This window comes from Prorops nasuta, unplaced genomic scaffold (genome assembly GCF_024137725.1).
Source record: "Prorops nasuta isolate Cenicafe-Biocafe unplaced genomic scaffold, Cenicafe_Pnas_1.2 PNAS00022, whole genome shotgun sequence".
NCBI lineage: Eukaryota > Metazoa > Arthropoda > Insecta > Hymenoptera > Bethylidae > Prorops > Prorops nasuta.
Genome location: NW_027116819.1, coordinates 1,868,967 through 1,896,134, shown reverse-complemented (window position 1 = coordinate 1,896,134; position 27,168 = coordinate 1,868,967). Strand labels below are relative to the sequence as shown.

The following is a 27,168-nucleotide window of genomic DNA, read 5'->3' as shown; positions in this document are numbered from 1 at the left end:
TGAATCCAAAAATTTTTGTCGCAAAGTCCGAAAGTGGTCAGCTTAATTGTTATTAACAAATTAAATGTTTAAATAGCTGTAACAGATTTGTTGCTATAAACAAACATTTTTAGTGTCGCAAAAAATGCAGTTTTACAAAAAAAAATTGCATGTTATTTAAATTTTAAAAATGTTAATTTAAAGCAAAGCTAGCGCACATTGAATGCGAACTTCACATTTTTTTCGTCTTATAGTGCGCACAAGTTTAATGATATTTTTAGTTCTATTGAACTGATTGAAATATATGATCTCTTATATTAAAGCTTAAATTTTATTACATAATGTATAATAATCGATTTTTTTTCTATTTCTTTAATAATTAATATCAGGAGTAGAAATTACAAGATTTCAACGAAAATAAAAATTTAACTTGTTTACACGGATAAAAGGGTAGAAAAGCTGTTGCATATTGTTTATAGAACTTTCTTAACCCGTCAATAGGCGCGCGGGGTCTCCAAAGCACCCCAAGAATAGAAATCTATCGGTAACTTAGCGAAAAATTTGTGCAGTCACTTACAAGTATTAGCATTTAATTAATAAAATAACTTAAAGACATGCAACTGCTATCGTATACCAAGGGAATGTCACATTGTTAAAATTTATTGAAAAATAAATCTGAATTCGTAAATATTTTACGTCAAATAACGAAAAACAAATGGGGTGTCCGTGGCACCCCACGCGCCTATTTTTGTAAAAAAAAGCACGCGCCTATTAGCGGGTTAATAATTATACAGGGTGAGGCACTTAAACCACCCCAGAATATGGATGCAGAAAGGCGCGTATCTCTTCACCTATAAAAGATATTCAATTTTTGCATAGAACCTTTCTGAAAGCAAATAACAAGAGGCTTCGAAAATGTCCTATGGAAAAATTGAATATCTGTTATAGTTAAAGAGATACACCTCTTTCAGCATTCGTATTCTGGGGCGGCTTAAGTGCCTCACCCTGTATAATTTGGTTATTCAAAATATTCTTCTTTGATCCCGTGAAAACGCAAACATATTGAAAGCAATGTGCGCGTGTTCTAGAAAAAATTCCCAGCGCAAAAATACTATGCTTACATTTTTATATAAAATACAAAGCTATAAATTAGTTACTATAGTCCTATTGTTCAATTAACATTTATAATAGTTCAAAAAAAAAAAATGTGTGGAGTAAAAAACTTCGCACTATGCACTGTAATATATGATTTGCATTCTGATTTTGCTTTATTTATAAAAGTATAGTTCCGCGTGTTTGTTTCGCACATTTATTGCCTGAGGTTGCATTTGTTCATTAGTTGTGTCTTTTGTAACGAGGTTCTCTCGTTACGTATCAAGATACCGGATTTAATAAAGAAATTAAAGAAAAACCTAACGATTAGTAGTGGTTACTTCAAACACTACATTACCGACTCGGTGCATAGGTTTCCGAGTGGACGGGAAGTACCGTCTAGGAACATCCCTGTGGACCGTCAGAAGACCGGATAAAAAGACCGGCGCTCCACTTAAAAGTCCAAGCCGACTAAGCGAGAAAGGCAGGGCTGTGCCAAGTAACTTGATGGCTTGAGACGAATAGAAATGGGCACAGGGATTCCTGCGAAAGGCGAATTCTCTAGTCCCCTGAGGAGGGGGAAATGAGAGAGTGAGTCGGGCCTGGGACGTCACACAAAGCGGACGTACACCACACCGGCTCACCGACGAGTGTGTCCGTGTGCGTGAGATGAGCTTGCTCCCTACGCAACGAACTCACTGTATGCTATCGATGCATAGGAGATCTGTGCAGGTATGGTAAATTTCTGCTGCATGCCGGGTGCCGCCGCTAAGTCCATGGCAACGCGCATAGCTCCGCGGACTTAGGCATTGCGGGAATGCACCATCCTGACAGTCCCCTATAAGAAAAGATCTCGATGATGTTCTCGTCTCCTCACCTTCCCTCACATATGTGAGTGGGTGGGTGGGAGAGTGTGTCTATTGTCGCGAGGCTCGGGCTACCTGTAAGGGATCCTCCCCTCTCTCCACGACCTAGCATACTGAGCGAACCAGGCTTCCGTACCGTTCTCTATGCACTACCAATCAGCCCATTGGGAAATGCATACGATTGGAATGGCGGGGTAAGACCCCTATGTTAACACTGGGTTGTTGGCCACCCACATGACCAACTGGCGTCCTAAAAGTACCGAATGTAAGGACGGCCGAAGGTAATAGGAAGATAGCCATCACGATCAGCCCATCGTGGTAGAAGAAACCATTACAGAGTTTTTATGTATTTTATATTAATTATGAGTAGTAATATTCTACAATGGGATTTGTGCATTATTTGCTAACAAGTTAAAAAGGCTCAAAAATAATTAGTACTGTAACGTTGCGATCCCGCAGCGTTACAATAGCTGCCATCTACCGCTTTGCTAATCCCAAGCGCTAGATAGACGGGTTGAGTGCAAACTAAGGAGTTAACGACTGATAGGCTATTGATCTAGGATCGATAACTTGTCGGCTCCCTAGTGTCGGGCGATGGGTGTAGTAGGGCAACGGAGAAACAGGCGCAGGGCCTTACCTGCTGACGCGAGCTGCTCCGACACACGCATTTTGGATGTCAAAGGCGACACATTGTGCCCAGGATTATTCCCCGCCACTGATAGGAAATCTGCAACCAAGACAGCAGTTGCTGCTACCAGAAATTTGCGAATTTTTAAAGTGTAGCGACCGCCGCTTGGGTGCGAACCCATACCGGACAGTGGGAAATACTGCCCTAAGAGTGTGCAAAGAAGGGTATTTTCGAATGGAAACGAGAGAGAGAGAGACCTCGAGTGGAGATAAGGGTGAATACTCGTTGTGTATTAGAGTCCTGTGACGTCCCGTGGTGTGCTAGGGCTTTAGGACTCATAGCACCAATCGGTCGTATAGAGAACGGCTGGTCCTGCTGACCTGTCAAGGGTGAGCAGGCAACCTAGCGGAGTGGTTATTCCGTCGGACCTTTAGGGCGAATTATATTTTGTGTATAGACGCAAATAAAAAGAGTTTCTCGATTAAATAAGTTCGTTGCCCGTTTGACGGTTAACGTGATCGTCCCCTTCAGTCGGGTCAAGGCCGCGGACTTACTAGATTTTCATAGAGATTCGCGACTTTACGTACTCGGATCATAACTATCCGGGTCGTTTGTTGTGATTGAGTACGCGGGAGCTTAGTCCGGACAATAGTCAAGTGACGCGCGCACGCGAGAGTAGGGACTCATCCGCGTGACTTCGCGTAGTAGTTACCTAAGGTATCCACCAGTGGCGCGCGGAGTACCGCGCGACACAATGGATTCCGTCGCGAGCGCAAATTAGTGGCTCGAGCGCGAGGGTAACTACTGTGTCATCGGGACTTCAGCCGCGTTCGCACAGCTTAGACCGTGCCCACATTAGTGACATTGCGTTATCCTATTGGAGCTGCGTTGTATTAGAAATTGTAACGTATCGATACTGAAGATTATAATAAAAAGAGTTAACCGAATTCGGAGAAGTAATTATTAGCACCTCATCCTCTAACGTCGCGTACGAGGGTTAGAACCCCCTCTGTTCAAATAAATATTCGGTTCTATATAAATTAAATATCGATGGCGCCCGGGTATTATAGGAAGTCGCCTATTGGGACTCGAATGCCATCGGAGGGGGTCACTCCTCTCTTCCGTTCTATTTTACCCCTCGGGATAGACAGTTATATCACAGTACACATAATGGACGTAATAATATAAGAAGTGTGCTCTTCAGCAAACCTAAACAATGATACATTTCGTTTTTACATACGCGCGTTTGCGACACATCTTATATTATTACGTCTATTATGTGTACTAATTAATTTTGAGCCTTTTTTATCTTGTTGGTAAATAATGCACAAATCCCGTTATAAAATATTACTACTCACAATTAATATAAAATACATAAGAATACACAACAAATGCACATATGCAACTCCAGGCAATAAATGTGCGAAACAAACACGCGGAACTATACTTTTTATGAACAAAGCAAACATCAGAATGTAAATCATATATTGCAGTGAATAGCGCGAAGTCTTTAACTTCACACAATTTTTTTTTGCAGTCTTATAAATGTTAATTGAACAATGGAACTATAGTAACTAATTTACAGCTTTGTATTTTATATACAAATATAAGCATAGTACTTTTGCGCTGGGAGTTTTATCTCGAATACGCGCATATCACTCTCAATATAATCGCGTTTTCATGGGATCAAACGAGAAAATGTTGAATAACCAAAGTATATAATTATTAAGAAGGTTCTATAAGCAATATACAACAGCTTTTCTACCCTTTTATCCGTATAAACAAGTTAAATTTTTATATTGCGTTGAAATTTTGTAATTTCTAATCCTGATATTAATTTTTGTCAAAATGGAAAAAAAAGTTGATAATTATATTTTGTTTAATAAAATTTAGGCTTTAAAATAACATATCATATATTTCAATCAGTCTAATAGAAGAAAAAATATCATTAAACTTGTGCGCGCTAAGCGAAAAAGATGTGAAGTTCGCATTAAATGTGCAATAGCTTTAATATAAATTAACATTTTTGAAAATTTAAACCACATGCAATTTTCTTTTGTAAAACTGCATCTTTTACTACATTAAACATGTTCCTGTGTATACTAACGAATATGTTACAGCTACTTAAACAATTAATTTGTTAATAACAATTAACTGACCACTTTCGGACTTTGCGAACAAAATTTTTGGATTGGGTATTTCATAAGTCGATGCCAATCCGAAAACCATCGATAGAGTGGCCGATTATGAGTTGAAAATCTTTATAACTTTTTTTTCTACATCCCTTAATTAAAAAGTTATCGGTGTTTGTGAAATTTCATGAACCGCTGTTTTCTTATTGGCCTGATTCAATAGAGCGGTTCAATCGTGGGAAGAAAGGATGATTAATCAGGCAAATCAATAACAATTGAATCGGTTAAGCAATACAAAACAAAATGATGAACTCTTAGCTGATATTGATTTTCTATTATGTCATTTCAGCAAAGATTGTCTTTATTATTCTGACTACCGAATTTATCGAGCGTTTAATTTGAATAGCTCTCGGTAAACTTACGCGTATTATTTATTATCTTCAATCAGGAAACATGCATGGAATTAATAAATATTGTTTAACATTCTTTTATAGGTTCACCAATATCGTAATAAATTGATGAGACCATGTTTTAATTTTTAAATCTAGATAAAATTGTTAATCGACTAAGATCTTGCAATATTTCGGAATTTACACTGCCGCTCAAAAGTCTGAATACACTACAGTGAAAATCGACCCATCTTTCAACTTTTATAAATTTCTTCCAAAAAATGGTATAGAAGTGTACCATATTTCAATCGAAAGGTTATTTAAAGTTCTTTCGATTGGTGTGCGATAAAATTAATTGAAGGTTTTGTTTACATATTAAATCTCAGTAATAACTGAAAGATAAACAATTTAAATATTTGTCTATTTTGCAATTGCGTTCAACATAGAAGGGAAAAATCATATTAATATTTAATATACAAGGTTTTGAAGTTTTTTTCAATAGCTTTCGAATGAATCTAGGAAGAAATTGATATCTTTATTATTAAAAAAGTTATGACAGTTTTAATAAACAATTGTCAATTTCCACTACTTTCATAAAACCTAGAAATCAATAATTTTACACAAAAACTCCTACAGGAAAAATTTGATGTTTGGGCGAGAAATTACTATTACTTACTTTGATTATAAAATTTTTTGGAGTAAAGATGTAAAACTTGAAAAATGGGTCGATTTTCACTTTATTGTATTTAAACTTTTAAACGCTAGTGTATATTAAAAGCATCATAACTTTTTTAATAATAAAGATATAAATTTCTTCCTAGATCCATTCGAAAGCTATTGAAAAAATCTTCAAAACCTTGTATATTAAATATTAATATGATTTTTCCCTTCTATTTTGAGGGCAATTGCAAAATGGATAAATATTTATATTGTTTATCTTTAAGTTATTACTGATTTAATAGGTAAATAAAGCCTTAAATTAATGTTATCACACACCATTGCTACATTGTCGTAAATTAATAAAGTAATATTACAATATATGTTACGTGTACTCGAATAATTTACGACAATGTAGCATATGAATAACTTTGTATTTAATGTACTGCATGGTTACCGTTAAACTATCATATCTTCATGCAAAATGTATGCTTCAAATTAAAAACATAATAAATTTAGTGTAATAATGCTGTGTAAATAAGTGTATTTATTATTGCAGCTATTTCTTAATCGTTTATGACAAGTTAATGAAAGAATTGTAGCCAGTCTTTAAAAGGCTGTTTTGCTTTTGGTACACCAAGTGAGCACTGTAGCGCAGATGGTAAGGCAGCCGTTTGTCACGCGGCAGGCTCGGGTTCGAGTCTTGACGAAGCTTAAAATTTTTTCATTTTTTTTTCATTACAAGTATTTTTTTTTAATAACCATTAACTTATTGGACTCTATAATAAACACAAAAAATGTATTTGTTAGCAGATTAATATAAAAACATTGAGTTTATTGTACCTCAACTTATTATTTGATATAATAACAATGCATTTTATATGTATTTATTACCAAATGTAATTAATTAATGGCTATATACAAGCATTTTGTAAAAATTAAAATCTAAATGAGGAAAAAGATTTTGATTTGCTTAGAGTTTTTGGGTAAACGCTACATCACTTTACACGGATGACATATAAAAGTGTGTTGGTTAGCGGTAGTCGCTCTTCTTCTAAAGCTGAAGTTGCCCGAAATTCTGAAAGCTCTAAAATGGTGAGTTTATTGAAATTGAGTTTTACTTCATGATATTGAAAAATCTGACTTTATGCAAATATTCAGAGGCAAATAATTGAATTTCTCGTATTTCTCGGATGATTCTTCGGACATAATTGAAATTGCAAAAAATTCAAACCGAAAGCGCCTACGATACTCCAATTTTGTAGAAAATCAATTTGAAATTGGACAATTTTAGCCATTTCTGGTCATTATTTTGTAGCATAGCTTAGAATCCCCAATTTTGATTCCCACATAATTTGTTGATAATTAATAGCATCTATTTGTGTTCATTCAGACTATTATACCAGATTATAGCCGAAGAAAAATTCGAGAAGCATAAGAAATTGAGTTATTTGTCTCTCAATGCAGAGATAAAGTCAGATTTATCAATATCATAGCGTAAAACTCAATTTCAATAAACTTTTATTTTAAGTAAATTCTGGAGCAATAATTATTTAGCTATTAACAATTATATATGAATTTGCAAAAGTTTCAAGGCAGAAGTACCTTCTACACTCAAATTTTGCATAAAAAAATTTGAAAATAGTGGGTTTGAGCTATTGTTTGACATTATTTCACATTGTGATATATTAAGTCCTAATTTTATTTCGTATTATTATTTTTGCATATAGTTTAGGATATTTCAGTTCGCTTAGGTGTTCCATATTGGAAAATAACCGAAGAAATTTCCGAGCAGCCTCACATTTTCTGTTATTAAGCTCTCATCATAGAAATTAGGTCAGATTTTTGCATTTCATAGTACATGTTAATGAATTTGGTCATATTTGCAAATCCGAATTGCTATCGGTGCAGTGATATTGCAAGAGACTGGTCGAGTTTTTAACTAATTTTTAACCATTTTTTCATATTAATCAATCTTTAATGTATTTTCGTATAATTTTTTTTTGTTAAATGAATTTTAAATGTCACACTTCAGTGATAATTTTGTGCAATATAACAAGGATTTTTTCTTTCAATTACTGTCACGGACAATATTATTTATTTGTTACTTTAATTTTTTTTTCCACAATAATTTTTTACCATTTTCAGAATATTTATCAATTTGTAATAACATTTAAAAATTTTCATGAATTATAATTGTCAAAAAGTAAATTTATTTTCCCATTGTATCGAGCCGGCCGATACTGTGGAAAAGGAGTTTGGCGCGGCTCGTTGGCTAAACTTGGGAGAAATAGAGAGCGAAAGAGAGGTCCGAGAAAAAAGTATATTCATCCCTCTCGTACTCATACCTCAACGGAGCTAACCGAACTTCAAGGGCGAAAGCCGAGACACGCACGTAACGATGTAGCTGTGTGCGTGACCAGCGAGCGGCGACAGTAGTGGGGTTGGCTCACCGATGTACCGCTGGCACTGTGTGCGTGCTAGCTAGTGGCGGCGTGGTGGGGATACCGAATTCCCACAAGTTCCCATCACTGTCTCCGACTTGTTCCTTCTTTTTCGAACCGTCTTACCGTAAGGACTCGATGTGGGTCTATACTAATACATTATAAAGGTACGAACTAGTGTAATAAAGAATGATACCTCTGCAATTGAGAATTTTTTAACCTCCATCCATCACTATCCCACGGACCCACATATAGGCTATCTATAGGTGCAACGGAGAGAGAGAGAGAGAGAGAGAGAGAGAGAGAGAATAACAACACAATATATTTGAATATGCTTTATTGTTCTCTCTCTCTCTCTCTCTCTCTCTCTCTCTCTCTCTCTCTCTCTCTTTCTCTCTCCATTGCACCTATAGACAGCCTATTGCATCTCACTGACGCCATCTAGTTATTAGAAAATAGAATAACTTTATACACTGTGGGAAATTGAATCGTGGCCATTTCAGTTAACTTCACCTCGTACTTCCTTGGCCTAAACTAAACTATAGAAAAAATCATTTATGTTGGTATCTTGAAACCGACTATAGCAAATAGTGTAGCCAACTAAAAATAATATCTGTTACTTACATATAGTCAACTCGTCGTTAGTTCGTAAAATAGCAAATGTCAATTACGAAGTGTCAAGAGCTATTTGTAGCGCAAATTATCATTTTAATAGATATTTTTTCAATAAAAACTTAAAATTTCTCTATTGCAATGGAATCTAATTAATTTTTTTAAGTACACTGCAGAACAGCTGAATCAAATGAAGTGTTATGTAAAAAAAGCATAATAATTATCAGATAAGTATTCAAACTATAGTGGAGAATACCAATTAGAAATATTTCTTTGTTAAAAGGTTTTTACAATTTTAATTACAGGAGTTATTATACTAAGGAGGAGCTAAGGTTAACAGTGTAGACAAAAGACCGCTGTTATTCGTGTAAAATGTAAGGTGTAAAAATAGGTTCATCAAATAAAGCTAAATAATTGCTTGGGTATATATAAATATTTGTATTTACATATTAAAAACAATAACATTTTGCATATTTTTAATAAAAAATTTAATTCCAGGCATACTGGACAAAAAAAAATTGGAACTTGTTGGGGTCCCTTGACAGACATTTTCACCGCTTCAATTAGTCCATCAATTCTTGATCAGGAAAATTAGGTAGATCTTCTAAAATATTAAATAATTTTGCATGGTAAAAAATTATTTGTGTCATTGTAAGAAGTTTTTATCTATTTACCTTCAATAGTCAATTGCATTGCCATTATTTTCTATTATATTCGTATCAACCTATTTGGGACAGAGTTGACTAAATTTAAACAAATTTCAGGCTCTCCTCTAAGGTCTTCCCATTCCCTCATCACATGTTGCCTTAATGCACTCTTCGTTCTCTCAGCCTCTGGCCTCCAACATTTCGTGATTATATCCCATATGTTTCCTATCACATTTATGTCGCGGGATTTTGATGGCCAGTCAACTAATGATATCTCTGGATGCTGGTTGAACTAATCCTTGGTTTTGTAAGAGGTATGCACGCTAGAATTATCTTGAACGTATTCTATTACAGGATTTCATTTACTGGATAAAAAGCTCTTATTGTTGGTAACATTACATCCTCTAGAACATCTACATACACATCAGAGTTCATTTTGGTATCAATTGCATGTAATTATCCAATACCATGCTTGGATATCCATCACCAAAATACTAATGAAATCCTAATGCTTCTATCTCTTGGAAAAACATATTTTTCCTCCAGCTTTCCATCATCTGATCTCCAGACATGCATTCGCCCATCTGCAGTGGAAACGAATACTTTTTCATCCGTCCAAATTACCTTTTCCCAATACTCTTCCATTTTACTTATATGTTCTAAGAGCAAATCCAACTCTTCTTTCTCTATGTTCATTTGTATATTTTATTTTTTTTGCAGGGACGGTGGCAATGGATTCCCTGGTGATGCAAAATATTGCAGATTGTTTTAGGGGTAACGTTGGAACTGATTTCATTCAAAATCATGGCAGAAGGCTGGAAAGGATTATTTACCATTGAATTTACGCTATTATACTATTTTCTTCTTTTGTTGTCTTGGCAAAACCATGATTGATTCTTCTATGGTCTTGAAATCTTTCTAGGCCATTCTGGTCATAATGATAAATCCACTTACTGACTTTGTGTCTGTTTAAATTCAACTTCCTTGCAATTTCAGAAAGTGTATAAATTTCTTCTTTTAAAGCCATGATTTTTCCTTTTATAAAAATATCTTTCTCTCTTTGATTCATGCTTGCCATTGTTTAAACAACTTCCACTGAACTGTATCCCACATTCTAATGTTTTGTACATTCTTTTTTTTAATGGAAGTTATGGAAAAACAATTGAAGAAAAAACATAAGACTGTGGGATACAGTTCAGTCGAAATTGTTTAAACAAAGGTAACCATGAATCAAAGAGAGAAAGATATCTTTTTGAAAGGAAAGATCATTGCTTTAAAAGATGAAAATTATACAATTTCTGAAATTGCAAGGAAGTTGAATTTAAACAGACACACAGTCAGTAAGTGGATTTATCGTTATGAACAGAATGGCCTAGAAGGATTACAAGACTGTAGGAAGAGTAATCATGGACTTGCCAAGACAACAGCAGAAGAAAATAGAATTATTGTCAATTCAATGGCAAATAATCCTTTCCAGCCATCTGCCATGATTTTAAATGAAATCAATTCGAATGTTACACCGAAAACAATACGCAATATTCTGCATCGTCAGGGAATCCATTGCCATCGTCCCTGTAAAAAAATAAAGTATACAAATGAACATAGAGAAAGAAGAGTTGGATTTGCTCTTAGAACATATAAGTAAAATGGAAGAGTATTGGGAAAAGGTAATTTGGACGGATGAAAAAGTATTCGTTTCCACTGCAGATGGGCGAATGCATGTCTGGAGATCAGATGATGGAAAGCTGGAGGAAAAATATGTTTTTCCAAGAGATAGAAGCATTAGGATTTCATTAGTATTTTGGTGATGGATATCCAAGCATGGTATTGGATAATTACATGCAATTGATACCAAAATGAACTCTGATGTGTATGTAGATGTTCTAGAGGATGTAATGTTACCAACAATAAGAGCTTTTTATCCAGTAAATGAAATCCTGTAATAGAATACGTTCAAGATAATTCTAGCGTGCATACCTCTTACAAAACCAAGGATTAGTTCAACCAGCATCCAGAGATATCATTAGTTGACTGGCCATCAAAATCCCCCGACATAAATGTGATAGGAAACATATGGGGTATAATCACGAAATGTTGGAGGCCAGAGGCTGAGAGAACGAAGAGTGCATTAAGGCAACATGTGATGAGGGAATGGGAAGACCTTAGAGGAGAGCCTGAAATTTGTTTAAATTTAGTCAACTCTGTCCCAAATAGGTTGATACGAATATAATAGAAAATAATGGCAATGCAATTGACTATTGAAGGTAAATAGATAAAAACTTCTTACAATGACACAAATAATTCTTACCATGCAAAATTATTTAATATTTTAGAAGATCTACCTAATTTTCCTGATCAAGAATTGATGGACTAATTGAAGCGGTGAAAATGTCTGTCAAGGGACCCCAACAAGTTCCAATTTTTTTTTGTCCAGTATGCCTGGAATTAAATTTTTTATTAAAAATATGCAAAATGTTATTGTTTTTAATATGTAAATACAAATATTTATATATACCCAAGCAATTATTTAGCTTTATTTGATGAACCTATTTTTACACCTTACATTTTACACGAATAACAGCGGTCTTTTGTCTACACTGTTAACCTTAGCTCCTCCTTAGTATAATAACTCCTGTAATTAAAATTGTAAAAACCTTTTAACAAAGAAATATTTCTAATTGGTATTCTCCACTATAGTTTGAATACTTATCTGATAATTATTATGCTTTTTTTACATAACACTTCATTTGATTCAGCTGTTCTGCAGTGTACTTAAAAAAATTAATTAGATTCCATTGCAATAGAGAAATTTTAAGTTTTTATTGAAAAAATATCTATTAAAATGATAATTTGCGCTACAAATAGCTCTTGACACTTCGTAATTGACATTTGCTATTTTACGAACTAACGACGAGTTGACTATATGTAAGTAACAGATATTATTTTTAGTTGGCTACACTATTTGCTATAGTCGGTTTCAAGATACCAACATAAATGATTTTTTCTATAGTTTAGTTTAGGCCAAGGAAGTACGAGGTGAAGTTAACTGAAATGGCCACGATTCAATTTCCCACAGTGTATGTTCAGTCTCACGGTTACCATATGGAATTTTATACAAATTACTAATTTTCAAAGTTTGGCCTTATCTCAGAATCAATCGAAGTGTTTTTAGATTTTTTACAATCCTTGAAGTAAACTCTTTTGAATAAAAAAACCTGTTTTCGCAATTCCATTTTTATTTTTAAAATATAATAGTTTTGTTGTTCCGAATTTTTTATATTTTGTTTTAATCGAGAAATGCTTTATTTTAGTTAAAAGATGCTTCTCCGAGGACTCAAAAGCCGTTGTAAAAATTGAAATCTGTTTTGAAATACCGAAGTATTTTGAAAATTAAAGTTTCAAGTGGAGCCATCCTGTAATGTCGGTATACGCCTTCCCGTTAATATAAATTTATATTTTATTCAAATTACAAACATGTAAATATATTCCTGTTTTGATAAAAATCAATTAACGATCAAATTTCTTTATTTGCATTGCGACAGCTCTACACTGTTGTTATAACAAAAACATAGGACAACACCTACCGTGTCTATAATACGCTCGACGGTTGATCCGGGAGAGTGCGATCTTCCTTTTTCCAGTTTCGACTTTCACAGAGCTTAGGCCCAGGCATCCTGAGTAACTTTTTCTCTACCAATTCCATCTATACCGCGGTTAAATTAAATAAGAGTAGGCCTATCATTTAGGTTAACCATTCTGATATCTTACAATATATAGGCCTGAAGGAGAATAGCGTTACAACCAGCAACGACGATTGGACTTTGTCTCTTTTTCGGTACAACAACGAATATTTACACTATTTTTTTACAATTCTTATCAATATATTGTGATTGTAGTAATTCTACAAGTGAGAGGGCGCCATCGAAAATGGATAAGTGGTGAGGGCCTGTATGTGAGGGAAGAAAATCATTGAAAAAGAGGGTGAGACAAGTTTCTGTTAAGAATCGAGTTGTACGTTTCTGCCAAGGGCAAAGTCCTATTACAATAAATATATCAAACGCATCAAGACTGTTTTTAATACCATTTTTAACATATACCACAATATAGTACACAATCGTATTCGTATACGTATTGTAGATTAGTGTTTATAGACTAGTAAAAAATAATCAATTTTGAAAAATACAGTGAATTTAGCTCAGGTGAACACAGGCTGAGGTTCTGGACAATCAAGGTACTTATGACTACGATTTCTACAATTGTAGCAAAAACCACTGAAACTGCTGGAATGTCTATACACTTCCGTCTAACATGGATAAATTTCCAACTTTGCAGGACCAGGTAGGGGATAGAGCAGCTTCCCGTTCCGCAATGAATTCGCCGATTATGGCTAAATCATCCACAGTAGGAATAGTATTTGAGCTAGTACTTTCGTTTCTTTCTATAGATTCAAATGTAGCTGCTAATAGTCTGAATAGGACGACTTTTGCTAAGGGGATCCTTCGTTTTTCTTTACATTGGCATTCAAAATCCGCATGTATTGATTTATAATTCTTGCTTTCTTGCACAAACGAACAACGCTGCATTGTCTAGCTGCAAAAAAGAGATGTAATGTTAATAATTTAGTTTTTCATAATTCATCAAAATTATCAACAAATTAAAGTAAGCATGCTTAAATATTATGAGAACTTGGAAAAAGCACTTATATTACAGTTGAATTCTCTCGAGTAGCAAAACCATAAAAAAAATTTTCTCAACAATTTAAAATATAAAGGCTATATGAAATTTCAAAAAGTTGATATAATGATGTAAATATTTACTTACCAGCAATAAAAACAACACATTTAATGTAGTTTCACAATGATTAGTTAGATCAGTGCAAAAAAGAAATTTCAAACAAAATATTTAACGTGAGATTGATTATAAGGGTCCGTACTCTTTAAGCACTGTCAGTGAAGATTGACCAAAGCGTTAATGGGTCCCTCGTTCCCCGTTATACCCCAACACCGATTGTAAGCCTCATGTCTGAGGTAACCTATCGTATTGGTGGTGGGGCGAATATAGTCCCTAAACTTATATCAAATTTGCAGCATATTCGTAAAGTAATTAAAAAAGTATACTGTAACGTTAGCGAAGTGGGGAGACTCATATGCTGACTGAGTGAGAGTATGATGTCAGAGGAGTGGGGACCTCCCTCCTCTGACAATAGGCCCTCCGCGCTACGCACTCCCCTCGCCTGCACTTACCCCAGAATCGGTATAGCCACAATACTTGATAAAAAATGAACTGTTTCGAAAAAAAAAAAAAAAAATAGTAACACAAAATGATAATTGCCGGGCTTCTAATGTTCATATCAGGGACGAAACGGGAAATTGCTCATACGGTGTACCGTAGCAATCCGCGCCGGTAGGCAGCTCTAGTGATCGCAGAAATATATCCGAACCATATAGCCCCTAACGCCATCTATCGGAATGAATCGCAAGGCACTTTAATATACCCGCACACAACTACTTTGGTGCGAATAGATATGCGACCTCCTTCGCTTAACCCGTTTCGGCCGAAAAGGCCACTCTCGGTACACTGGTCATTCAGAGCTTATAACTAATGTTGTAGGCATTAGAATAATTTTGGCAATACATAATTTTAAAATTTCAAACCTATCCTTTCCAATGGTGAAATCGAAATTGCTAAAAAAGGCTTATTATGTGAAAATTTCGTTTAAACACAACAAAAGCAGGATATTTTCACTCTTTTTCTTTTTAAATCGAGTATTCAAAGACTCCCTCCCCCCCTTCAGCAATTTACTTGGGACCTTTTTAATCAATGGAATTAATATCTAAAAGTTAAAGAATATATAAATCAACAATCAATTTTTCGCTTCAGTATTTTCAAAATGGCACCCAAATCACTAAATTTTTGCTAATACTTTCATGAATTTTTTACTCAAAAACTGCAAGCTTATCAGCAAAGTGTCAAAAACGAAAAAGTTCTTAAAATCTTTCAAACAATTCACCCAATTGATTTTAAATAGTTTTCGCAGAATTTTTTTTTTGCAAATAGTAAAATTTTTGCTAAATAGAAAAATAGCTCAAAACGTTTCTGACAAATTCTCATCTATTCCTTAGCTAATTCTGAAAGTATTTGATCCTGATATATTTTTTATTTAAACATACTGGTTTGAATAAAACTTTCTAAAGTTTAAAAAAGCTGCTTTTTTCTCGGTTTTACGACACTACATGGTAACACGGTTCGTTATTATCGCTTACTGTTAGATTTTCTATCTTTGCATTATAGAAGTATTGGATAAACCTTAAAATATTTTTATCTGCAACGGAACAATATTTTCAGCGTAATAATTCCTCTCTGCAGAGCCATTTTCTATGGAACCATTCTAAGCATTTACATTTATCTTAACATTTATCGAAATTTGAAATTGTTTGTAAATTTTGCGTTAGAGAGATAATTGCAGCCCAGATTCTTCCTGCATTTGCTACAAAAGAATTGTCATTGTCCAGATTTGAACCTGGCTGGGTGGCACGGAATTATTTTTGAGAGCATAAACTCGACCTCAAAAATCCATTAAAATAAACAAATACTTCTTTTCATTTCATTCTGTCTACGGATAGTAACAAATTATTCACTGAAAATCTGAATTCCTAAATATTGTAAATATGTCCAAACGGAAAGCAACAAAAATATCTAACAAGGACGAATCTGAATCAACTTAGAATGAAAATTTATATTGTCATGAGGATGATGAGTATGTAACAATACATGATGCATGCAACTCAGGTTCTGATAGAGATTTTGAATCAGATGATGAAAATTCTGAGTCGAGCATTTAATTTCTAAATGTATCATATAAATATATTTTTCATGGAGTGAAGAAGAAAAAGTTTGCTTGGGGAATTTAGATGACAAATTACTTTTAAGCGATAAAATACAGAGAAAATATCCTGAATGTCACCTGCAGAATTATTTGAACTTTTTTTCTCTTTAGAAATAAAAATTGTATCATTGAAGCTTGTGAAGAAAATGGATTCGATTTACCTATAGAAGAACTGAATACTTTTGTAGGGATATTGTTGCTATCGTCATACAACATATGAAATGATCAAAGAGAGTATTGGGAAAAGGGCTTTCTCGTTATGTGCTTTGCTGTTCCTTCAGCGATGAAACGCGCGATAGGTTTATTAAAATAAAATGTAAAATAAAATATTCTAAAAATCATGATAAAAATGATGATGACAAAGTTGGGAAAGTTCGGAAAATTGGGAATTTATCTAAAACAAAATTCAACAATTTGTTTTTTTTAAACCGCTCTTTCTGTAGACGAAATGATGATTAGATTTTTCAGGCGCATATGCCTAAAATAATATTTGTCCCACTAACCTGACAAATTTGGCATAGAGGTTTGGGGATTGTGTGAAGCTAATGGATATATTTTCAATGTTGACATTTATTGTGGTAAAGACGATCAAAGTTTTGGAATAAAGTTATCTTGATGTCCACTTGACTCCAGAGTAGTCTTACAAGTGATCAATCCACTTCTAATCGGATTTTCAAAAAGAAAATTATCTAACTATCATATTTACTTTGATAATTATTTTACCAGTCCAGATTTAGTAACTTATTTGAGCAAATATGGTTTACGATCGACAGGAACATTTCGTAAAGACAGAATAAAAGGAAAGCACACATTTGAAAAACAAGCTCCACGAGGATCGTTCAAAGTAAGACGTGACAAGAATAGTAACCTGAATTTTATCAGTGTAATTGACTCCAAAGAGAAGTTACTATTTTATCTACATTGGTCGGTGTGACCCCTATCAAACCAATGAAAAGATATTCGCAAAATGTTTGCGATAGAACAGAAATAGGATTTCCTTTTGCTTTCATATTATACAATAAATACATGGGAGGGATTGAGTTACATGACTTTCGATGTAAGAAAGCTTCACCAAGCATAAGTTGAAAAAAACGGCTATTCAAAATTTTTATACGAATTATTCAAGAGTCAGTCACAAATGCTGTTACAATCTGGAACATTTGCAACAAAAATCAAAGTATTCACATGAAAACAAAATATCTTTGTAAGGAAGTGAGTAGAAGTATTTATCGAATTCAAAGTTGGGTGATATGAAATCTCACAAGTACCAATCAAAACCAAGATCAGCATGTAATTACGAAGGGTGTTGTCAAAGGACCAGCAGATGTTGCATCAATTGCGGCAAATACTATTGCTTATACTGTTTTCCAAAATTGCATTTTGCAAAAGCATAAAGTAAATGATCGGATAATTGAAAAATAAAAGGTCTTCGGAATTAGCTAAAGAACAGTTGAGAATGTTTGGAAAAATTTTGAGCTATTTTTCCATTTTGCAAAAATTTTGCTATATATAAAAAAAATCCGCAAAAACTATTAAAAAAATTTTGGGTTAATTCATTGAAGCATTTTAAGAACTTTTTCTCCCTTGACCCTTGCAAATAAGCTTGTAGTTTTCGAATAAAAAATTCATGAAAGTATAGCAAAAATATAGTGTGAGTTTGGTTTCGGCAGTCGCGACGAGCAGACGTGTTTATCGTTAACGTTCCGCCTGTATTTACCTATCATTTTGTGTGTGTGGGTGTGTGTTGACTCTTCTTAACACACTCCTGTATACATATAGTCTTAGTCTTATACTGCGACGCGAAAAGAGATTTTTGTGAAACTGTGCACAACAGCTGCTTCGGCAGTCCGCAATGCATAGCTCCACGAAATTGGGGGCTTCTGATACCAGAAGATCCACAATCGAGACACCTCTAATACCCATCACTAATGTACCTACGCCTCAAGTGACCTACGCAAATGCTACTGCAAGAAAAACGATACCGACGAAAGATCAAGCTATCATACTAGATGCTATAAAAGACATTTCCACAGATGAGTACTTAGATGTGTTAGAAAACTTAATTGACATCAACCACATTACCTTTATTTCCAAAATATCAGGCCGAAGAGTATGTATTTACATGACAAACTCCAAACTGGTAGAAGAATTAACGAATAAAACAGTACTAATTAAAGACATTACTTTGAAAATACGGCCACTGATGGAAAAAAACATCAGAGTTGTCATATCAAACGTTAGCCCTCACATCTCCAACGAAGTGTTATTGGCCTGCTTACAGAAATTAGGAGTCAAAACTGTATCCCAAGTAAGTCACCTAAAAGCTAGCTTATCTAAACCGGGAAGATCACACATTATGTCCTTTCGTCGACAAGTGTATATACAACAAGAACACGAAAATTTAATACCCGAATCCCTACAGATTGTATATGAAGACACGCCGCATTGGATATATTTCAGTACAGACCTCACTAAATGTTATGTGTGTAAACAAAGTGGCCACATCGCTAAACTCTGCCCCAATATAAACACAAATTCAACAAGAAATATTGCTAATCCTCTCTCCTCATTAATACCACAGACTCAGGCCAATCTGAATTTCGATTTCGACCCATCTAATCTTAACAAAAAAGCCCCAAACATAGTAACTGACAAGCTATCCTTAGATTCGGTAATCCCACAACCTGCTCCAATCTTAGACTCCAATACATTGAAAAGACAGGCAGCCTCTTTGTCTTCTACAATTTCTGTTATCACAACTTTTCATGCTCCGCAGCTAGATAATACTATAACATCTCCTCTGAACAGGGATATGTACAAAAATCAATGTAAAAACAGAGAGGAGGCTTTTAAAAAATCGAGTGCAAACAAACCAAAAAATGATAAAATTTTTAATGACACTATTGATACTCCAGGGGGAACCACACAAATAGAGAACGCATTGATGTCTGTCAAGGAAACTATGGAAAATTCTCCAGATGAATATATCCTTACGTTCAACCAATTTAAATCATTTCTCGAAGATAGCTTTGGCAAAAGTCAAAATGACGCTGTGCGAGTGGCGGACAAATACAATAGCAACCATAAAGGAATAATAAATCTTTTAGATCTAACATACTCACTTACTGAAGACAAAAGCTTAAAAGCCAGATGTGCAAGAATAAAAAGAAAAATCAACAATAACATTTTTGCTCATCACTCCATCTCAAACTCCTCGGTAGAGGATGAGGAATCTGACTGTTCCATGAATACTTAAAATCTGTAGTTTATCTTATCATTTCAATTTCAATCAAAATGTCCAGCACATCTAATAATAACAACAATAATAAAAGTTACAAAAATAGTCTCAAAATCTGTTTCTGGAATGTGAGGAGTTTCAATAAACGTAAAGAAGAACTCCTAACCATGCTAACGAACCTGGATATTTGTATCTGCGTTGAATCTTGGTTAAATACCCTTTCAAGTCCAGATTCGAATAATCCTAATTTTGCAGGATTTACCACGTTGAGAAAGGACAGAACACATTCCAGAGGAGGGGGCATTCTAACACGCATCCGGAAAAATCTAATTTTTTCAACATTAGACAATATTAAATCTCCAGACATCTCTGTGGAAATGTTTGGAATAACAATTAAAAACATATCACCACAATTAGATATCATAATCTGCTACAGAACTCCAGGCACTGTCCTCTCACAAACCCAATGGAACACCATAATAGAAAATGTAAACCTTAATTACAACTCTCACTGTATCTTAGTCGGAGACTTCAATGCACATAATCAGATATGGGGATGCTCTAAAACAGACAATAATGGCCACAGATTATATGAAAGTGTCAATGAAAACGACCTAATTATTCACAACCTTGACTCCCTCACTCATATAAATACTCAAACGGGGCAAAAATCAAACTTAGATTTGTTGATTTCCAATAGTAATGTTGCAGACAAAATTGAATATAGCACGGATGAGGATTCGAGAGGTTCAGATCACTTTCCGTTACTAATTACTATAAGTGTAGAAAAATGCTGTTACTATAGAAGTTCATTTAAACTAATGTCCATAAAAACCAATTGGGAGTTTTTTGACGCTGAGCTAGAGAAGTCATACCGTATCTTTTATTCCAAAGATTTCATAAACCTAACTCCTAACGATGAATACAGATCCTTCATGGAAGTTATATCACAATCTTTAATAAATAGTACAACAAGCAAAAACAACAATAAAATACAAAGAAAACATTACAATCCAGTCCCATGGTGGAATGAAGAATGCGACGAAATGAAAAGACTAAGAAAAGCTGCATACAAGAGATGGATGCAGAGTGGAAATTCAAAAGAATTTATAAAACATAAAAGAATTTCAGCCATAGCAATCAAATCGTTCAAGAAAAATAAAAGAGAAAGTTTTAAAAAATTTGCTGAAAGTATCAATCTTGACTCCAACCCAACATATGTGTGGAATAAATGCAAAATTTTCAAAAATAAATGGACCAAAATTAAACCATCCACGCCAGTAAACGACCATTCGCTGAAAAGATCACGCCAAGAAGCGTTAGAGAAAATCAGTCCTCCATGGGTCAACACAGATCCATCTTGGATCCCGAAGTGTGCAAATAATTCATTTTTTGAAACACAGTTTAACTATATGGAACTCAATGCTGCGCTTTATGCTATGAAAACAAAATCTTCACCAGGGATGGATGGCATAAACTATGAAGTAATCAAAAAATTATCTATCAAATATCACCTATTACTATTAGATATATACAACGAAATGTTTACAACCAACAGCTATCCTGATGACTGGAAAAATTCCTATGTACACTTTATAAGCAAAACGGATAGTACAAGTGTTAGACCAATAGCTCTGACCTCGTGCATGTGCAAACTGTTTGAAGCAATGGTGAAAAATAGGCTACAATGGTTTTGCGAAACAAATAAATTACTGCAGCACAGCCAACACGGCTTTAGAAAAGGAAAATCATGCGTAAATAATATAATGAATTTAGCAATGGACATCAATTCAGCTTTCATTAACAAAAAGCATGTTGTTGCTGCGTTTTTGGACGTTAAGGGAGCATTCGATAACGTAAATTCGAACATCTTATTAAAGCATCTTTCAGATATAGGCTGCACTTATAATATTATCAAATTCATTCACTTTTTGGCATATGAAAGACGCATATTCTACACCAGTATGAGTAGTGGGAACGGTAATGAAGAAATGACATATAGAACAGTATGCAAGGGTGTTCCCCAAGGAGGAGTTCTTAGCCCTCTCTTATACATTATATATGTTAGAAACATAATTAGAGAACTTCCAAAAAGCGCATCTGTATTACAATTTGCAGATGATATTGTGATATACTCAAAAGTATCTCCCCTAAAAAGAAGTGTAAATTTAATCGAGAAATCTGTTACAATAGTAAAAAAGGCATTATATAATCTAGGTTTAGAATTAGCTCCCGAAAAAACAGTATTAACACATTTCAATGTAAATAACAGTAAACCAGGAAGTATAAATATCAATATAGATAATTGTATCATAACATCTAGTGAAATGGTTCGCTTTCTTGGCATAATGTTCGATTACAAACTTTCCTTCCTTCCACAAATTGAATCGGTACAGGCCAGATGTATGAAAGCAATGAATATGATAAGATTCTTGCGAGGCACATGGTGGGGCTCAGATCCACACACACTCTTAATCTTATACAAAAGTTTCATCAGGCCCATAATCGACTACAGACTCTTTGTCTATTATCCCAATCAGAGTGCAAATATAAGAAAATTAGATAGAATACAACTAATAGCAGTTAGATTGGCATTAGGATATAGAAATTCCACACCCACTAATATCATAAATGCAGAATCGAAACTGTCTTTCATCAAAGACCGAGCAATCTATTTGGGCAGTCGCACCATAACAAAAACTTGGCTAGATACTGACTCAACTAGCAAACAAACTCTTCTAAAGTATCATAATATGCTTCGTAAGAAAGAAAATAGAAAGCTCCCAATAATTAAACAATGTATTAAATACTTGATGGACATTTGTCAACTGAATAAATATGATACAACAGACCTATATTCTAATGAATTTGAAGACGTTGTAACCTCCATAAAAATCAATAAAGACTTAGGGCCTATCTTAAAGAATAACAGCTCTATTGATCCCAACAGTATATTGAATAAATTCATCTCAACACACACACAGGAAGCATATACCATATATACCGATGGCAGTAAAATAAAACAAGCCAACTATGTAGGATCCTCTTGCTTCAGTCCAGAATTAAAACTGCAAAAGAACTTCTCCATAGATAATAAGGCATCAATATACACGGCAGAAAGTTTTGCTTTATCCAATGCACTTGATATTGCGATTGAAAACTCTTCCAAAAATTTCATAATCTTCTCCGACTCATTAAGCGCCCTATCGGCACTTGAAAAGATACAAATTAGTACCGATTACAATCCACATACATTAGATATAAAACATAAATTCAACAAGTTCAAAAAGCAAAACCCAGACTACTCTATTGAATTTGTTTGGTTGCCTGCTCACATTGGGCTAGTTGGTAACGAGGAAGCAGATAAACTGGCGAAATTAGCCACAAAGTCAATCAGCTCAGTTAGAATAGTAATACCCCACACGGATTTCCACGAAACTTATAAAGAAGAAATGAAATCCCAAACTAAAAACGTGCATATAGAAGAAACTGAATCTAAAGGGAAAAATTACTTTGAAAATTTTGATTCTTACATATCTAAGCCATGGTTCTATAACACTTCGTTAAAACGTCACCATATTGTAACCATTAATCGGTGCAGAGCCAATCACTATAACCTAGGAGCTTCTTTATTTAAAATAAAAGTTATAAATAGCCCATTATGCTATTGTAACACTAGTGTCCATGATCTGAACCACATTTTGTGGCAATGTCCTGTACATGACTCAGAAAGAAGCACACTCCTGAAGAAACTATTCAAGCTAAAGCTCCAACTACCGCTACACATAAATACAATTATCTCAACTCCCATGATTGCGGCATGTGAACACATATATGTAAATGTTTTGCGAATTGTAATTTACAAATATAATCTTGTAAAAAAAAAAAATAAAAAAAGGGGAGTATGAACACTAACGTATGGTAGCCTATTTATATATTTATACATGTATCTATTATATACTTACAAATATTGTCATCAAAATTGTTATAACCATAATTGCTAGGTTATTATCGTTAATACTAGTATTGTAGAAATTACTATGTAAATGATTAATATTTTTCTAATGTAAAAATCATTTGTGAAAACATTGTGGAAGTCAAATAAGTTGCAGGTAGCAGCTTAATGACGTTAAAATAATAAAAAAAAAATGTAGTGTCTTGGGCGTAATTTTGAAAATACTGAAGCGAAAAATCAATTGTTGAATTATGTATTCTTTAGCTTCACACATTTATTCTACCGGTTAAAAAGTTCCCAAGTCAATTACTGAAGGAAAAGTCTTTGAAAACCCAATTTAAATAGAAAGAGAGTAAAAAATCCTGCTTTTCTTATGTTTAAACGACATTCTCACATAATTAGCCTTTTTTTTAGCAACTTCGATTTTACCATTGGAAAGGACAGGTTTCTAGCTTTAAAATTATGTATTGCCCAAATTTTTTTAACGCTTATAACATTAGTTATGAACTTTGAAAGACCGGTGTACCGAGAGTGGCGTTTTCAGCCGAAACGGGTAACATCGTTTAGCTTCGCACAACTTCGGTATACTATACTTCAAGTGGGAGTAAGAACGACAGTTTTCTCGGATCTCTCTCTCCCTCTCGATTTCACATTCGTTTATCCAACAAGTCGAATAAGAATTCTTTTTAGACATTTGTTTCAATCCTCCGTCTTTCATACCCCAGATTCGAGTTTGATTCCATTCAAAAACTTTTTTTTTCATCGTGGAATGTTAATATATTGTCACTACTCTATTAGATTAAAAAATATGTAAAAAAAAAGGGTTTTAATATTTAATAATTATGTTTAACGGGAATCCGTATACCGTCATTACAGGGCAAAAGCTATTTCGCATGCAGCGTCCTCACTTGCTGACAGATTGTAAAATTATTTCATGTTTTTGGAAATGCCAGAAGATTATCTACTAAAGTGCATTAGGAAAATTAACAAAAACAGAAAAAAATTTGTTTAAATATATATATTAAGATTATTGAAGCAACAAATAAATCAAGAAACACGGTAGTGTTTCGACGGTAAGTACATCTATATACATATAGTATATGCCGTCGAGGCACTACCTCTTTATACAGCAAGTGTCACGTATATTGAACTTTACAATATACATAGGGCATCCACCCACTTATAGGAAGTAACTACTAATTTTAAATATTTACTTAGGGAACAATATATTCAATTAAATTAAACACTTGTCTTGAGCCAATTATGAAAATTTCTTTATTGCTCATCTGTGGGAAAAGCCAGAGGCATAAAAACCCACACGTATCTTACTTAAACACAATGTTTTACAAGCAATATACTTATATCCGTATTTTTCAATCTACCTCTTTCGATGACGACTTGTCTACTTCTGCCTTTTCTATCCCTTCCACCTTTTCTATCCCCACTCCCTGTATGTAGATCTACCTTCTTATATTCGATCGTATGGCGGGCAATTAAAAAAATTCTATCGTTATTCTTTCGCACTGTGCTACGGAACAGCAAGTTTGACCGCCCTAACCTCAAAATTTTTTTTAACTGTTTTTTCTATATGAATGTATACATATATGTCATGAACAGAGAATCATTTTACTTTAAAACATTTTACAAAAGCTTTAAAATAAGACCATATACATTAAAATCCGTTAATGTAAGCTTGATTTATCATATTCTTTGATTTTCTTTCTGTCAAAAAATGATCGAAGTTACTAAAAACTTCTGTATCATCTAAATCCCTTAGAAACATCTATGTCGTCTAGTTCCCCGAGAAATGTCTGTTTCGTGTAGTTCCCCTAGAAACGTCTTTCTCGCCCTAAAGTTGATCGTTATATAAAATCAACGACAAAACCAGTTATGCACAGGCCATAGAATATAGCTCGATTTGAACTGTCAAATAAAATTGATATAACTAATCCGGCGAATACTGTGTAATGTAATGTATAGTTTTGTGTATTTATGGTATTTAACCCATTAATGAAGTAAGGTTACGTATTTTATGGTGACTATAGTAGTGTTAGTTTCTTAAATTCAGAAATAAAATCTATTAATAATGATAACAGGAATCGTCGATTAGATAAATAGAACATTATATTTTGCTATTCAGGAGGTAATAAACTTTTTGGTACTTTTGGAAGTTCTTTTTCAGATTAAATTAAAATAAAACCTCTATTTTTTCATTGCTGAGAGGACAGAAATGACTGGATCTGCTTAGATTGATATTTACAACAGTGCCAATTAGAAATTTATATTCAACATTAATGTTCTTCGATCATTATCAGGAGTATATCAATTGATAGAAACTGTTAAAGTAATTGAAATTCATGTTATATTTTGAGTATCCAAATCATTAACAAAATGCATGTTTTTTCCCTTTTCCTGAAATTACGAACTATTCAAAAAACTATATCCTATATTCAGACAATTTTTCAAGAGACAATAAAACTTTCTTATGACAGCGATTAGAAGAAAGTAGAATAATATTTGCTGAATATTATTTAATATTCAATTACAATATATAACGAAGTATTAAAAATAAATATAGATCTACATTTCTCTAATCAAGGTAAAAAGAAAATATCGTCTTCTGAAAAATTTTCTAAATTTTGGACATGATCTTTTAGAAAATCAGTATAAATATTTTGTTATAAAATAATAACCAAACATTTGTGATTTTATGAAATATATACAAGAGTCTGCATTGTCATTGAAATAAATCTTTCGCAAAAGAACTGTAATCTCTTAATAAGCAAAGTTAACTCTGGGTTTAACTTATAACTGTTGTTAAGTAGAACAGTGTCAGTAATTACATCAGCTGAAGAAATTAAATAGTATAGCTAGTAAGATATCTAAAATTATAAATATAAGCTGTAGAAATTATTATCTGGTATCAAAATGAAATTTAATGGTTTCAAAATTGATAAGATATTTGCAAAGGTCATATACCGCACATCATCTTAAAAAAATATAACCATCAAGTTGACTAAAACATAATAAAAATGTCTTTTTTATTATATGTGGTATATGGGTTAACAGTAAAAGCATCATTGTGTTTGTGTGAGTTGATAATTAAAAAAATCTTCATGAATAATGTATAATGAGTTTAACGGTTGTCAAAAGACATGTTAAATAATATATTTAATACCTAAAATAATCTGCTAGAGATTGGACAATAAATCTCTATGAATAAAACACTGTATTTTTTTTTGTTTCTTATCCATCTTGCAGTTATTAAAATCTGTGCCATAGTGTAGTGAATTAAATCTACATTGAAACACTCTAATTCCTGCACAAAAACTGGTAGATTGCAAATTTCATGCGTAAGAGACCAGATCCTCCAAAATGTCAAAAATTGACTAACATTCCATCAATATTGTGTTAATTCAGAGTTTTGCAGTCCATTTTCCCTTCTAAATGTATAAAATGCTTCTCAAATAATTTTTGTAAAGATCAATAAATCTCAAAAATATCAGAAAAGTCAAAAGATTCCTCTATTCTCTTATTGTACAATGATTAATCTAAAAATATAAATAATATCAAAAATTTAAAACTGATTCTGCATTATCTAGTGGTTTCCACAGGAGGTTTTATCAGTCATTTTCCTATGTAG

The 27,168-nt window shown here is 33.6% G+C and overlaps 1 protein-coding gene across 2 annotated transcripts in view; it reads right to left on the bottom strand.

The window, feature by feature from the left end:
* The window catches only part of nclb (no child left behind), a 288,007-nt gene that overhangs the window by 89,737 nt on the left and 171,102 nt on the right, over positions 1–27,168 (bottom strand). The gene's annotated exons all lie outside the window — the stretch shown is intronic.